Source organism: Lissotriton vulgaris, chromosome 10 (assembly GCF_964263255.1).
Source record: "Lissotriton vulgaris chromosome 10, aLisVul1.2, whole genome shotgun sequence".
Classification (NCBI taxonomy): Eukaryota; Metazoa; Chordata; class Amphibia; order Caudata; family Salamandridae; genus Lissotriton; species Lissotriton vulgaris.
This window is the reverse complement of record NC_141698.1, coordinates 705758573-705772095: the sequence shown is the minus strand read 5'-3', so window position 1 is coordinate 705772095 and position 13523 is coordinate 705758573. Positions and strand designations below refer to the sequence as shown.

At 45.5% G+C, this 13523-nt stretch overlaps 1 protein-coding gene across 7 annotated transcripts in view; it reads right to left on the bottom strand.

The window, feature by feature from the left end:
* PARD3 (par-3 family cell polarity regulator) overlaps positions 1–13523 on the bottom strand; it is a 1412997-nt gene that overhangs the window by 468172 nt on the left and 931302 nt on the right. The window lies entirely within an intron of this gene.

Here is a 13523-nt window from a genome sequence, read left to right as displayed (position 1 = left end):
CTGATTTTACAAGACCCCCTTCCTTCCCCTACTTCCTCACTTTGTTCAGCAATGTCGTTCTCATTTCTGGAACCTAATTATCCCCTTAACAATGCTGACTTTTTAAGACGTGGAAATGGACAACATTGGTAGATATGACTGCAGAAACAGAAGCAACAGCAGGTTTATTAAAAAATGCAACAATGCATGTTGCACCTACTATCAGGCCTTTGCTTTGCGGCATGCAACCCCCCGCAATACACGACTAGCAAATTGTTCCTGCAAACATCTCACGAGTGCAGGGATCCTAGCCCTGGGCTCTGGGGGCACCACGTGGAACACTATCTAGATTGCCCCAGCTTGGCAAACTGCAGACATTTGAAAGAAAGTCTTGAAATGCTAAGCAAATTTTGAGCAAAGGTACTGTGTGAAGGGGGTTTCAAATTGTATTGTAACTGCATTTATACAGCAGTTACTACCACTGACGAGGCGTTGAAGTACTTTACCCTTTTATCCCCTTGCGTGCTGCCATCGGCCACTACCTCCCTAGTGCTGCCGTCTGCCAACGGTCGACGCAGCCCCGTCCACTCTTCAGAACGTCCGCACTGCGGCGGAAAAACCGCTGCGGTTAAGGCGTTAAAGGAGATGTTGTGATCTTTGAAATGAGGTGTCGGCAAAATGCAACAATTGCCATTAGAGTTCTAAAAAATATATGTGGTACAAACCCTCAAGCTACAGTCTAACCGTATGGGCGCTAAACACAAGTTGCCAGTGGGCCTGTTACAAGGTAGGAGTTACCAGGCCCCTACTGCCGAGTATGCGGCCTCCCGGTGGAGCACCAGATAAATTCATGCAGGAATCAGCATCAAATTCCAATTCACACATTTTGCTTCCTAGAAATGGGTGACCTCTGTTAATCACTCCTCACCCCTTGAAATTACGGGGACCACAGCGGATTCCAAGAGGTGACATTTTGGGTATAAGTGGCCACTGATAAGGGCAGTAAAGTAGTTTTTAAACACTACAAGGAATTCCCCAATGTGATTTGTCCAATGTGCTTCCAAATGTACTCTTTGGCACATTTATCCACATCATCATGGCTGTGCCTACCATGCTCCCAGGCCACACATGGCCTGATGAGCACCAGGAGGTTTACATCATTTGTTCCTTCTCTTGCCCCTACATACACTTCCCAAGCCGTCTAGCCTACAACTACGGCCAGCTCTAGAGCCGGGCTACTAGAATCAGGTGGCAGGGTTGACACAATTATGCAGCGAGAAAAGGCAAATTATGAAGCACAATGCTGTACTATGTAATTATTATTTTGTCATTTTTACACCTCCCAAAACAGTCTGGGCAAACGTTTGACCTCATTAGTACTACTTCACCGAAACACAGAGAGCCATTTTTTTAGCAAATTTTGATCTGTTTGTGCTAGAAACTTTGTTTTTGTTAAAATCTGAAGATTATGCAGCAACTAATACATCAAGTCCACTATTAGGCATAAAACTCCGTCCAAATCAGCCAGGGCCTGGAATAAGATTGAGGGACGAGCGCTTGAAGATCTCCTGCTCTCTTCTAAAGAGCCACTCCCACTAGAGGTTAAGGCGGCGGCCCTCGCATATACAAGCTGGCTCGAAAAGGCCTGTGCCACCCTCCCCCCACCTAAACGTCGCCTCCTGGCCAGAGCCCAGCCCTCAGCCCCCTGGTTTTCTGAGGATCTTAGAAATCAAAAGCTGGGGTGTAAAAAACTGGAAAGGGTGTGGCCCAAAGACTACAGGGAAAGTGACAAAAAGTTACTCAAACAAAGCCTCCTATTGTATAAATAAATGGTGGGGATGGCAAAACAAGACAATTACACAAATCGCATAAACCTCGCCAAGAACTCAGCGAAGGAATTGTTTATAACGGTTTCCGCTTTAAAGCTTTTTCTGGCTTAGATATGCCGAATTGTCTGGCGAATACACCAGAAATCACAGCTGAGCTTACCGCAGGGCCAAAACTGGATTGTTTTTCACCAGTTTGCTTCAAGAGGCAAGATCAGGCTCCCCTTCTGATCCATGCCCAGTTGCTGCGATTAAACTAGCCCCAGATCCGATAGTTACATCATTGGTAACCGTGTTTAATAACATGTTCTTGACAGGAGACTTTCTATCCTGCTGGAAACATGCCTCAATCTTGCCCTTATTAAAAAAAAACTAATTTGGATATCAGGGATCCAAATAACTATCGCCCCATAGCGAGGCTCCCTCTACCAGCCAAACTAATAGAAAAGGTGATGAATATCCAACTGAGCTCGTTTCTCATGGCCACTCAGGCACTGGATCCCTCCCAACACGGTTTTGGAGCCAGTCATCGCACGGAATCCGCCCTAATTAAAACTACGGAGGAGATCAGAGGGGTGACCGATGCGGGAGGTAGGGCAGCGCTGGTGTTGGACATCTCCGCGGCCTTCGACATGGTCCACCATGTGATTTTGCATGACTGCTTGAAGGCATGCAGAGTACAAGGAAATGCGCTTAACATACTCAAAGCATTCCTTTCCAGCAGAGTTCAGAGTGTGGCTCTAGGCGAATTTGAATCAAAACCTTTCGTCTTGCCCTGTGGTGTTCCTCAGGGCTCGTCCTTGAGCCCCACGCTATTTAATATATACGTCAGCTCACTGGCCCCGGTAATCCGGCCTTTTGGCTTTGATCTTACCTCCTACGCTGACGACACCCAGATTGTGGTGTCCTTGTTACCAGGGAAGGAAGAAGGAGTAGCCAGGAAATTTCAGGACTGCATGCTGTCGGTCGGAAACTGGATGGCAGTAAACTGCCTTAAATTGAATTCAGCCAAAACTGAAGTCATAGTGTTTGGCTCAAATGTCAACTTCTGGAGCCCAAACTGGTGGCCGGAGCGGATGGGTAATGCACCCACACCCGTGTCCAAGGTTAAAAACTTGGGGGTGCTGATCAATATTCAACTTACCTTTCGATCTCAAGTCAACGCGTTGTCCTCCTCCATTGCCTTTCTGCTCAAATCCATTCGTAAGATTCTGCCATTTATCCAAGGAAGTGGCAGAAAAACAGTTGTTACCACTCTGGTCTTGGCGCGGCTGGATTATTGTAACAGTCTGTTTCTTAACGCCAAACAGGGCATATTAAACAAACTGCAGAATGCTGCAGCCCGGCTTATTCTGGGCGTCCCAAAATACGCCCCCATGTCCCAGGAGCTAGCCAAACTTCATTGGCTTCCGGTGCGAAAGCGGATCTTGTTTAAAGCACTGTGCCTGGTATTTAAGGCGTTACGAGGCCTAGGGCCATCATTTCTCCAGCAGTACTTCTATTGGTTTCGCCCGACCAGACACCTTAGATATGCTGATGCAGGGTTGATTGCAGTGCTTCGCATAAGGAGAGCACGTTGGGGAGGCAGAAGCTTTTTGCTGGGCGCAACTAAGGCCTGGAATGTCCTGCCCCTTGCTCTTAGAAAGATGACTGACCTTATGGCCTTTAGAAGGGCGCGGAAGACCTGGCTGTTCACCATTTAATTCAGACTCAACTTTCCCCAAGGAGTGAACTTAGCGCCAGGACACCTACGGGTAACAGAGCGCTGTACAAATGTCAAAAATAAATAAAATAAAACTCCAACATCGCACAGTTCTCATGGCCCTCAATGATTTTGGCACATCATGCTCTTAAAAAGTCTACATTTAGCCAACAAAAAGGTTTCCTTTTCCAATGGATTTTCATGAAAAGCGGGACAGAAGGCTATGTCAAAAAAAGCAACAACCGCGCCCTAAGGCCTGAAGACTGTGGGGATTAATTGCGGATGCTGAGGTAATCACATTTTCCCCAGACCTCAGACTGGCCATTTAAATATTACAAAAAAAAACTAAAGTGGAAAGGAAAAGAGTTCCGTATGTGTATATGGTGAGCTTTCCATTTCATCACAAAAAGGCATTTATTCCAGGCTTTTAACGACTCTGCAAACAGTGCCCCTTTGCATATTTTTGCTATCAGTGGTGAAATCTTTAATTTATTGACCCATTTTTTCCACGTTTTCAATTAGGGCCGCCTCAGTAGACAGTAAAAGGACGTTTGCTGCCAAATTTTCAAAAGAAAACATAAGAAATCATGAGCCAGACAGCTGGAAGACCGACGTCAGGTAAATGGCGAATAAATATTGCAGCAGTTACACTGACTCACATTGGCTGCCGCTTAAAGACTGATGTATCTCCCAACAAAAAGCCTGTCTTTCTTTCCATAATTACTGCGTGAAGACGATCATTTTAGTCATTTTAGGGACAATGAGTCCAGTATTATGGTTTTGTGGTGAAAAGGAAATAACATCAACTCATTTCCTGCTGCCCAACACATACCAAGGAGAAGAACATATATTTATAGTAGGTCTTCCTGTCCCGAAGGAACAGCGAGCTAGGATGTGACCTTATGATCACAGAGTCCTGCAAAACTAACACTAGGCCGCAGAAAGAATTCAGACGAATACTGGACGTGGGTGGGCTGCAGCACGGATGGGAACCGCCAGCCAAAGCTGACAACATGGATTCTTTTTGCAAGCAAGCACAGTATGGCGAGCGTACCCTGTGGTCCGTTCCCACACACAGGGGTGTGGCGAGATTTTCCACTATTTCAAATTCAGTAGGACATTTTTGCCTTCATTGTCTGGAGCTATTTTCATTCAAGGCCCGTGATTTCCGTGTAATTTAGACACATTTATAAAACAACTTGTTTTCAGTGTCATGCTGAAGCGTTTTAAATATGACGGCATTATATTCGATAAGCACCATATGAGTATTACAGCAAAACTCTAGGGGTGAGTGGAACTCGCGGATTTATATTAGAACTCTGCGAGATTCCGTGGAGTTCAGGGAGCGGGCGGAAATGGCACGTCACACTGTTCGCTCTGATTTTTAGCAACGGGAGCTTGTTCCGCACTGCAAAATCTGCATGAACTGCGCCACGCGGCGCGCCAGAGCACGGTGCTTCTTTGATACCACTCAAGTAAATTTTCTACTTGAGGGGCATCTTTCTCACTGTGAACGGGTATGACCGCCTCCAGGTAGAAAATCTAGCCAGGTGTCCTTCTAGCAGCCAAAAATGGCGCTAGGGGACGCCAAATCTCACACATGTTCACTAACATACCGTTGGCAAGCCACGCGCAAGAAAAAAATCTGGGAGTCTGGCCGGAACTCTGCATTATGCCAAAACTCTTGAACCCCACCAGTGGAGCGGAACTTATCGCCCACCCTATTAAAATCTATGCGGTACCAGATTTTCACATTTCCATTTTACTATTATTGGCATGAGCACACTTGTCTGGCAGCCAAGAATGGGTGTCAAAACCCCCCACCACACGAAATATCAACAGAGCCGCCTGCCACATGGTGACCCAGTTCAGCTGTGCGTCACTGTGTTCAAATGTCAAATTGTGCTGAATGAACCCAAACACCTTCTCTTAGCAGCGGCTCGGTCAGTAACAACATTAACCTATGCCGTTCAGCTTTAACAGCTGTTAATTGACCATTCTCTTCATTATGTGCCCACGACAACCAGCATGTACCTATAACTGTGGGTCAGAAAACTTAACCGTAGCAGAACCACTCGGGCGGAAGTCAATGCCGTTCAATTACTAACACATCATAACTCTAGTCTTCGTTCCTTTGATTTTGCTCATTTGGATGTTGAACCAGTAATTGCTGTTGCCTCATTCAAGCTGTGCAGGACTTTACTGCTAAGTAACTTGCAGAACTTGGAACAATGTTTCTAAGAATATTCTATGGCTAAGACTACGTAAGTGTTCAGAAGTGGGAGCTGCAGGGGATCCAAACTAAACTGGTTTTTCCTTCTGATCCCTATGGAATGCCGACTAGTCCATCTTCTCGCACCTTGCCTTGGAGGGTTTATCTACAGAGTGACACACACTGACAGACGAAAGGAGAAAATAACTTTTATTATACTATGTTGTTAGTCTTTAAAGAAAGCCTTGAGTAAGAAAATATTATATTTAAAGAGCCAGACTCTCATTAAAGGGGATTTCCCATCATGTGTTAGATGGCCTTATACTGAAGAATATTGATTCTATTCGCTTTGAAGCAAAATTGCCTGGCAAAGGAGGATACAAACTATTTGGAGAAGGTTAAGTGGTCTGCACCAGGCCCCTTTCTCCCTAAGAAATGGCTGTGGAACAGGGGCTGAGGTGTTTCTCAGGGTGGTGTCCTTCTATCCACCTAATGCAGGTTATCTTGAATCCTCATCCTCTACTAATGTGACCCCCCCTCTTAAAGGGACCCAACGGTATTTAGATTTTCCTGCATTTTTCCTCTAATCGGGCTTACGCCCCAGTAGAGGTCTTTGCTCAGGGTAGCCCAGTCATGAGCAACCAGTCACCCGGCAGCAATCTGGTTCTCTATTCATAAAGTGAATAAAGCTTTATTATTCATTAAGATGCAGCCCAGGGAGCACGTCTTCTTTATGTGGGGCCTGACCTGTGTGTTGAAGGCATTGCAAAAGTTAAGGATGGTCTCAGTTCAACATATTGAACGAATTGCACAGCAACAAGGCCTACTTGTCTAACAATTGGACCAGGGACTTTGTTCAGACTTTATGCTGTACTAAACGGCAAGAGCGTACAGCCGGGAAGTGCTCACACCACAAAAGTACAAAGTGGTTAGGAGCCCTAACTTTGGGTTGCCTATTCTAATTATGATTTTAAGGCACAGAACAAAAGCGCTACATTTTATAACCGATCCATAGATGTGATTTTGTAGAAATGCAAATTGGGACAAGGCTGCACCCACTGCTCAGTCACTTGGCCACACCACTTCCAAGGAGACCATGTCTGAAATTGAACCAACTGTTTAGGTTACAACATTCAGCTCTAGAATGTTAAGGATTGGTAAGAATGTGTTAAGCTTAAAAGTGCCATGAATAGCCCAAAGAAAGTGCCATTAAGACCATTAACCCAGCACAGAAGGGCATGCCAGTAACACTGTGAAAGTGCTGCACTCAGTTGTGCATTGTATGCTGCCTTCAGAGAAAAAAACTTTTGTAGGCCAGATTGCTGAGGACCACTGGAACTTTCTGAACATGCACTGTGATGGATGGATCTCCCTAAAAATAAGAGAAGATTGTGTGCTGTCCTCTAAAAGAAGGAAAGTGCTTAGTCCTCGGAGGTATGAGAGGCAGTGCTTATTCTTGGAGGGTAGCAACTGCGTACACTCGGTCTACTGTGAAGCTACGTTTCTCAACTCTGCATTGGGATTAAGGTGAGCAAATAGGGTCTCTTAATCTAAGTAGATATGCTGATAAGGGGGGGGGGGTCCCATACACAAAGAATTTATAGAAAAAACAACATCCACATAAAAAGCATAAATCTTGTCCACTATCCGATGCGGGGAGAAGGCAGGAGTAAACCTTCCTCCATTTATAATGTTGGTCTTCTTCCTATCAGGAGCTTGAGCTTCCGCTTCCCATAAAGCTTATAGTCAATTCTTTGAGAAATCGATGGATCACTTTTGGGCATGCAATTCAAAAGAGGGGCAGGGAAGCGACAGCACAACCCTCAGCTTCCTAAGTGCTCCCGAATAAAGTAAAGTTCAGAGGTCTGGGAAACTGTCTAATGGTAGGACAGATGGACTCACTTTCTGGACGCCTAGGAGGTTTTACTGATCTGTCTTTGGATATGAAGCATCATTTATATGGATTACAGGAGAGAGTTTTCGGACATCCTGCACAAGGAAGGTGTAAACCTGACCCCATCGACCGCCCCCAATAAAGTCTGTAAAATTAGCCAAAAGGCGGTCTCTGCGAAAAGAAGTTATTCTCATGTTGCACAAGACTGCTATCTTCTTGGTACCGTAGCCAGTGGCTGAAATAGGGTATACTTGCACGGTTTTCTTAAGGGGCTTAGTTTGCATGTGAAAATAATACATTTCAGGCAGGCTTTTTTGGGTTGACTGTTGCCCTGGTGATTCTGGGGACGCTCCTGCATCGAGAAGATGCCTACCTCACAACCACTTTGGAAGTCCAACAGACAGGTGCATCTTCCACTGAGTGACAATGGCTTCCTACCGGGGGATGGACGCTTAGTTGTCATTAATTAGACTGCAGCTTGGTCTCATCCTTTCACAGCACTGGCTTTAGATGGAGGATGCACCGGCCGTTGGTACTAGTTCCATGGCTCCCCTCTGCATTCTTGGCGCAAATTTGGGATTGAGCATTCAATTAACAGGATAATCCCCCTTTCATTGCGTCTTAGTTTATCTGTTGGAGGGTTGGTACCACAGCCACAGTGCAGAAGTATATCATCAGGACGAAAGAAGACTGGAATGAGGATGTCGAATTAGTAGGCACTGTGCAATTGCTTGCTGTCAATTCAGACAGTGCAATTTTATCTTCAATGTCCTGGTCCTTTTGACCAACTACTGTTCCTGGTGTCAGCTATGGCTTCATCGTTTTCATACTTGGCTTGGCAATACAGGTGGCTAAATGAGCATTTTATGGACTACCCCTGATGTGACTAAATGGGGGGAAAAAAATCACATATTAGTATGCGGGGAGCCATGTGCCACTTCTAGTGGAGAAGTGTGGCTCAGGGGTTAGAGGCGGCAGACCTGGAGCTTGAGTTCGGCCCGGGACCAGGGTTCAATTCCCCGCCTCGGCGGGTCTTGGGCTCAAAAATTCCACGGACTCATTCATTCTCGCTCCGGTGCCTTCTCGACTCACGGGTTCACACTCTGCGACTCTGGGCAATAGCTTGCTTAATCTCCACAACGGCCCCTCGCGGTGGGATGCCTGACTTTCACCTTGTGGATACCCTGCCAGGGTTATCTCACAGGAGAATACCAGGACGGGTTCCCTAAGCAAGCGCTGAGATGCCCCAGGGTAAGTCGTGCGCTATATAAGTCTCATTCATTTCATTTCATTTCACTTCAAAGGAAGGCTCATCTCATGGCCTAATACAGACTGGGATAAAGAAGACAGAATAAGAGTATTGAGATCACTGGTAAGTAACAGAGGGATTAACCTCTACATGTGCATTCTGCGGCCAACAGGTGGCGTTCAAGTGTCCTTTGCAAAATCCTTTGCCTCTGTAGGCACTTGCCCTTTGGCAACCTTACTAAACCATTATGTTCATACAAGGGATGGAAAAGCACGTATAATCGCAGAATTCTAAAAATGTTTTTTTTTTTTTTAAATGAATGCACATTCACTCATTCCTTATTAGAAGCTGTCATGATATCCTGTTAATGTAAGCAAAGAAACTGAAAGGTAAGTGCTTAATTTGTGCCTGTGGTTTCAGAGGCTCAGCACTGGCACTTAATTGTCAGCACAAGCTCTAGCGACAGTCCACCACATGGTGGTGCTGTCTTTTTCATTTTGAGATGAGCACAACTGTGTTTATTAAGTCAATATACACTGAAAATTAATAACACCAGCCTCTCCTGCCATTAGTATAGCTTTGTGTGGCCTGAAATAGTCTCAATTGTCACACTTGTAAGAGTGCGAACGTTTGGTGCTTTGCTTGTACTGTCACTGGCAGCGTTGGCAGGGTATTAGTGGTGCAGGCGGAAGTGGCTTTCCGAGAAGGGCAATAGCACTTAATATTTTACAAATTAAGCACTGATAGAGGTTCCGATACAGTATATACACACAAGCAACCAGCAGAGTAAGGACTTTGTAGGATTTCCCATACTTGTGGATTCGACTCTTTAGGGTATATATGTTTCCAGTTCATCTGCTGGCTTCCCTCCTCTGCAGAGGGGTCCAGGCGCCATGATGGATGGCTGCGCCAGGGATGTGCTTTGCATTAGCGCCAGGTGCGCGCGGCAGCAGGGCCCAGGGAAGTCCTGCAGGAGGACTAGATAAATGAGCTATGCTCAATTGCCACTGAATGTGCCTCTAACCTTTGGGCTGAACTGTAAACATCGCACGGATTAGACAACGCAAATAAACCGGGGAAAGAAAAATAATTACAGATCCATTACAGTGTCTAGTGATGGAGTGCGGTTTACTTTACTTTTCTGTCAGCGTAATTAGGGCCAACAGCCGGCCCTGGCCTCAATTTCTACAACTGGCCTGAATTTAAATATACTCCTGAAGCATAAGAATGCATTCATTCGAGGGGAAACAGAGGCGTGTCGGGAATGAATCTGCTAATGAGTTCTGCAGGTGAACACAAAAAACACACGTTGTGGCCAGGGTGCCCACAAGACACGCGCCACACCGACCAGTTGCGGCTTTTAATCCGTACAGAGTATTGCATTCTGGGATTGCAGTTTCTCTTTCCTAAAGGACCCAGCAGGCAAAGTGTCGCTGTTTAAAACACTATGGCAGCCTGGAAGTGCCAAATAACTTGGGGGCAATTGGAAGACACATTATCAACAAACACAATACTTTATGATAGTCAAACCCAGTCCCCGTGTTCTTTACTACCAGCTTGGTGACTTGTTTGACCTCGCAATACAATAGATGCAGAAGCCATACATTCTCTCAAAAATGTATGCAAGCTCTCACACAACCCACCGCATTGTAAATCACTGGTATTCAGCTGCTCAACACAACTATTAAATACAAGAATTCCAAAAAACATGAGCAGAAAGTTCCAAGCGGATACATGTCCTCAAACCCACATCAGACAATCCTGACTTTTAGGTCTGGTCTACAGACTACAAGAGCAGTCTGTTTGCGAAAAGACATTGTCAGTTTTCAGTGAGCTTAGAGCCTGCCAATTCCTTACCAATGGCTGGCTTTATTTTCACTGTGATTTGCTGGCTTTTTATTTATTAACTTTTGTTGGCTACCCTTAATTTTCTTGTGTTTGTCCCTCCCCTGGAGCAAAGCCTCAATAATTGTGCCCTTTCGCTGCTTACTTTTCAAGCACTAAGCCCTTAATGAGAGTCAATGTGCTTCCACGCGGTGTTTATTGTGCATTTATCCTCCCTCCACCGCCATGATCCACATTGCTTTCTCACCCGTGTGCTTCTTCCTCAGAGCACCTGTGTTTCTCCCTCCCACACTTCTTTCTTACCTTAGTGGATTTCCTCTGACTACTCCACACATCACTCTTTCTCACCCCTGTGCTTCTCTTCCTCTCCTCCACCTGCGCGCCACTTTGCTCTTTTTTACCTGTATTTTGTTCAACTGCCCTTCCTGGTGCTTCAGCCCCGCCCTCGGTATTGCTTCCTCCTGCCCTCTGTATTGCTTCCCCCTGCCTGCACCCTCTGTTTTGCTTATGGCACCTGCTTTTGGGAAAAATGAAAACTTTTGTGCTTTTAAATTTATTTATTTACCGATCCAACTGGAATCGTAAATAAAAAGCAAAAAAGCGCTTGTGTCATAGCACCTTTTCTTTTTTTGGTTACCTTTTTAGCCGCGCTGTATGGCTTGGTGATGCTGTAAGGCATCTTTCAAAACCAATGAGCAAAGGTGAGGCCTACTGGCTTTGCCAATACTGTTTCACCAGAATGCTGGGAGTTTTAGGCCCATGAATACAATGTGAAAGCTGAAGTACACGTCCCAGAATCTATGGTGCTGTTGGCTCAAATGTCAGGAATAGTTTCCAGCGTATGGTGACCTCGGAGGAAGGAGGCCAGCTCTGCGAGGGGGGGGGCTCTAGACAGTACATGTATAGGTCACCTGCCCAGCTCCATCCTCCCTCGCTGATTTTGGACTTCATGTGGACATTCAGCAAAGCATTCACTCTACCTCCCCATGGCAAGCAGTCACTCCGAAGAGATAATACAACAACGCAATATGCTAACTGTGTAGGGCACACCGTGTGCTGCCGGGCACTCCGTGTGCTGCAGGGCACGCCATGTGCTGCAGGGCACGCCGTGTGCTGCAGGGCACGCCGTGTGCTGCAGCGCCCCTCCCCCGTATCTGCCATCTAAACAATGGGGCGAGGAGTACGATGTTTGTTTCAAGCAACATCTGGCACAATAGACTTACTCTGGTGTGTGCAGGGGTGACGTATTCCTACACAGCAGAGGCGGTGTAGTGTTTAAGGTCACGACCTTTGAACCGGGCAGCCATTGTCTTTCGCCCTTCTTTTACCAAACCCAGCTGAAGGGAATGCAAGCCCTTCCTTGCAAGCAGTCAATCACTGTATCTACACACAATGACTGCAGGCCACTGGCTAGAACACATGTACAGCCAACAGCAACAAAGATGGCGGCAACAGCAGTAATAAATCGCCATCAAAATGGTCAGATTAAAGTGTGCATTTATTGTTCTGACCTTCGTTTAAATTTGACTGCGTGGGCATTGTTCAGCCTGGTATTTCTCTCTGCGCGACACCACCAGTTCGGGCAGTTGGGAATAACGCGCACTTTGCAGGAGTCATATTAAAGTGAGGCCTCACTTTGTACCTTTCAACGTGAGGTCTCTAATTAGACATGTGTAATCTAACAACATCACACCGGCTTTAGACTAATTAAAATAGCATTCCGAAGGTGCGTCTGAACCCGCGCGAATAAATCATAAAAGCCCATCGCTGCTCCAAGTCCATTATTTTAATTGCTTATAAAAATTATTCTCCAGAAACCATTCTGCAGAATTTAATCTTTCAAAAAAAAGAAATTTATCTTCAGCCTAATGTACAGGAAAAAAAACGTATTCGGCAATGTCGATGCCGGAGGACGCATAAATACTTAGTTTTACTGAGCATACTGTGAAGTAAAACCGAGAGCTACAAAATAACGTGGAAATGGCAAATTTACCAACAGCGTTCAAAGACCGACTGTTGTGAAATGTTATGGGTGCTAAATAAACGGTGCCGTAATCTTACTAAAGACAACCACTCAGAAATATGACTCAAACATGATCTTTTCTGCCAGGCCTTCATAAATAAAACATTTCTTTTGCCCAGACATGTCAATGGCGCCTTCTGTAGGCCTGCTTAAAAACTAGTGTGGTGATGTCAATTAAAAGGCCGAAAAGGTCCCGTTTCCAGATCAAGTCATCAAACGAGTCTGTGGGGCAGATCTAAACTGTGCTTTTTGCGCCACCTTGTGGTACTATAGAGAACCGCAAGGGCAGAATTTGCATCGGCACAGGGGGAGGCGTTAACACTTTCATTTACGATGTGTGCTACAGGGCTATTTTCACAGTGAACATTTTTTTGTAGAAGGACAAAATTAGAGTGATAAATGATGCAAATAACACGTTTCTCGTTAACTGAATGTTTATTAACACCAATTACCTAATAGGGTATATTCGTCATGATGTAAACTTTAAGGCGCCCAATTTTGGTCTGCAATAACGCACAGTTCAATAAGCAAGCACACGAATTGTGTAGTTGGATGTTCATTGCACAGATACAAGTCACAGGGAACAGCTACACTTATGTGCGTAATATTAAGGGGTGCCTTCAAGCCTAAATGCATTTTAACACTCAGAAGTATGTAGACTTGGAAGATTCTGGAAAAGGCTAATAATGAATATACTACTCCGGCCCCTCTATACCGCCAGCACACAGACATGCCCCATATCGCAGCTCAAAGCCAGCATTTCCAATATGACAGCAGCCACGCAAATACTGGA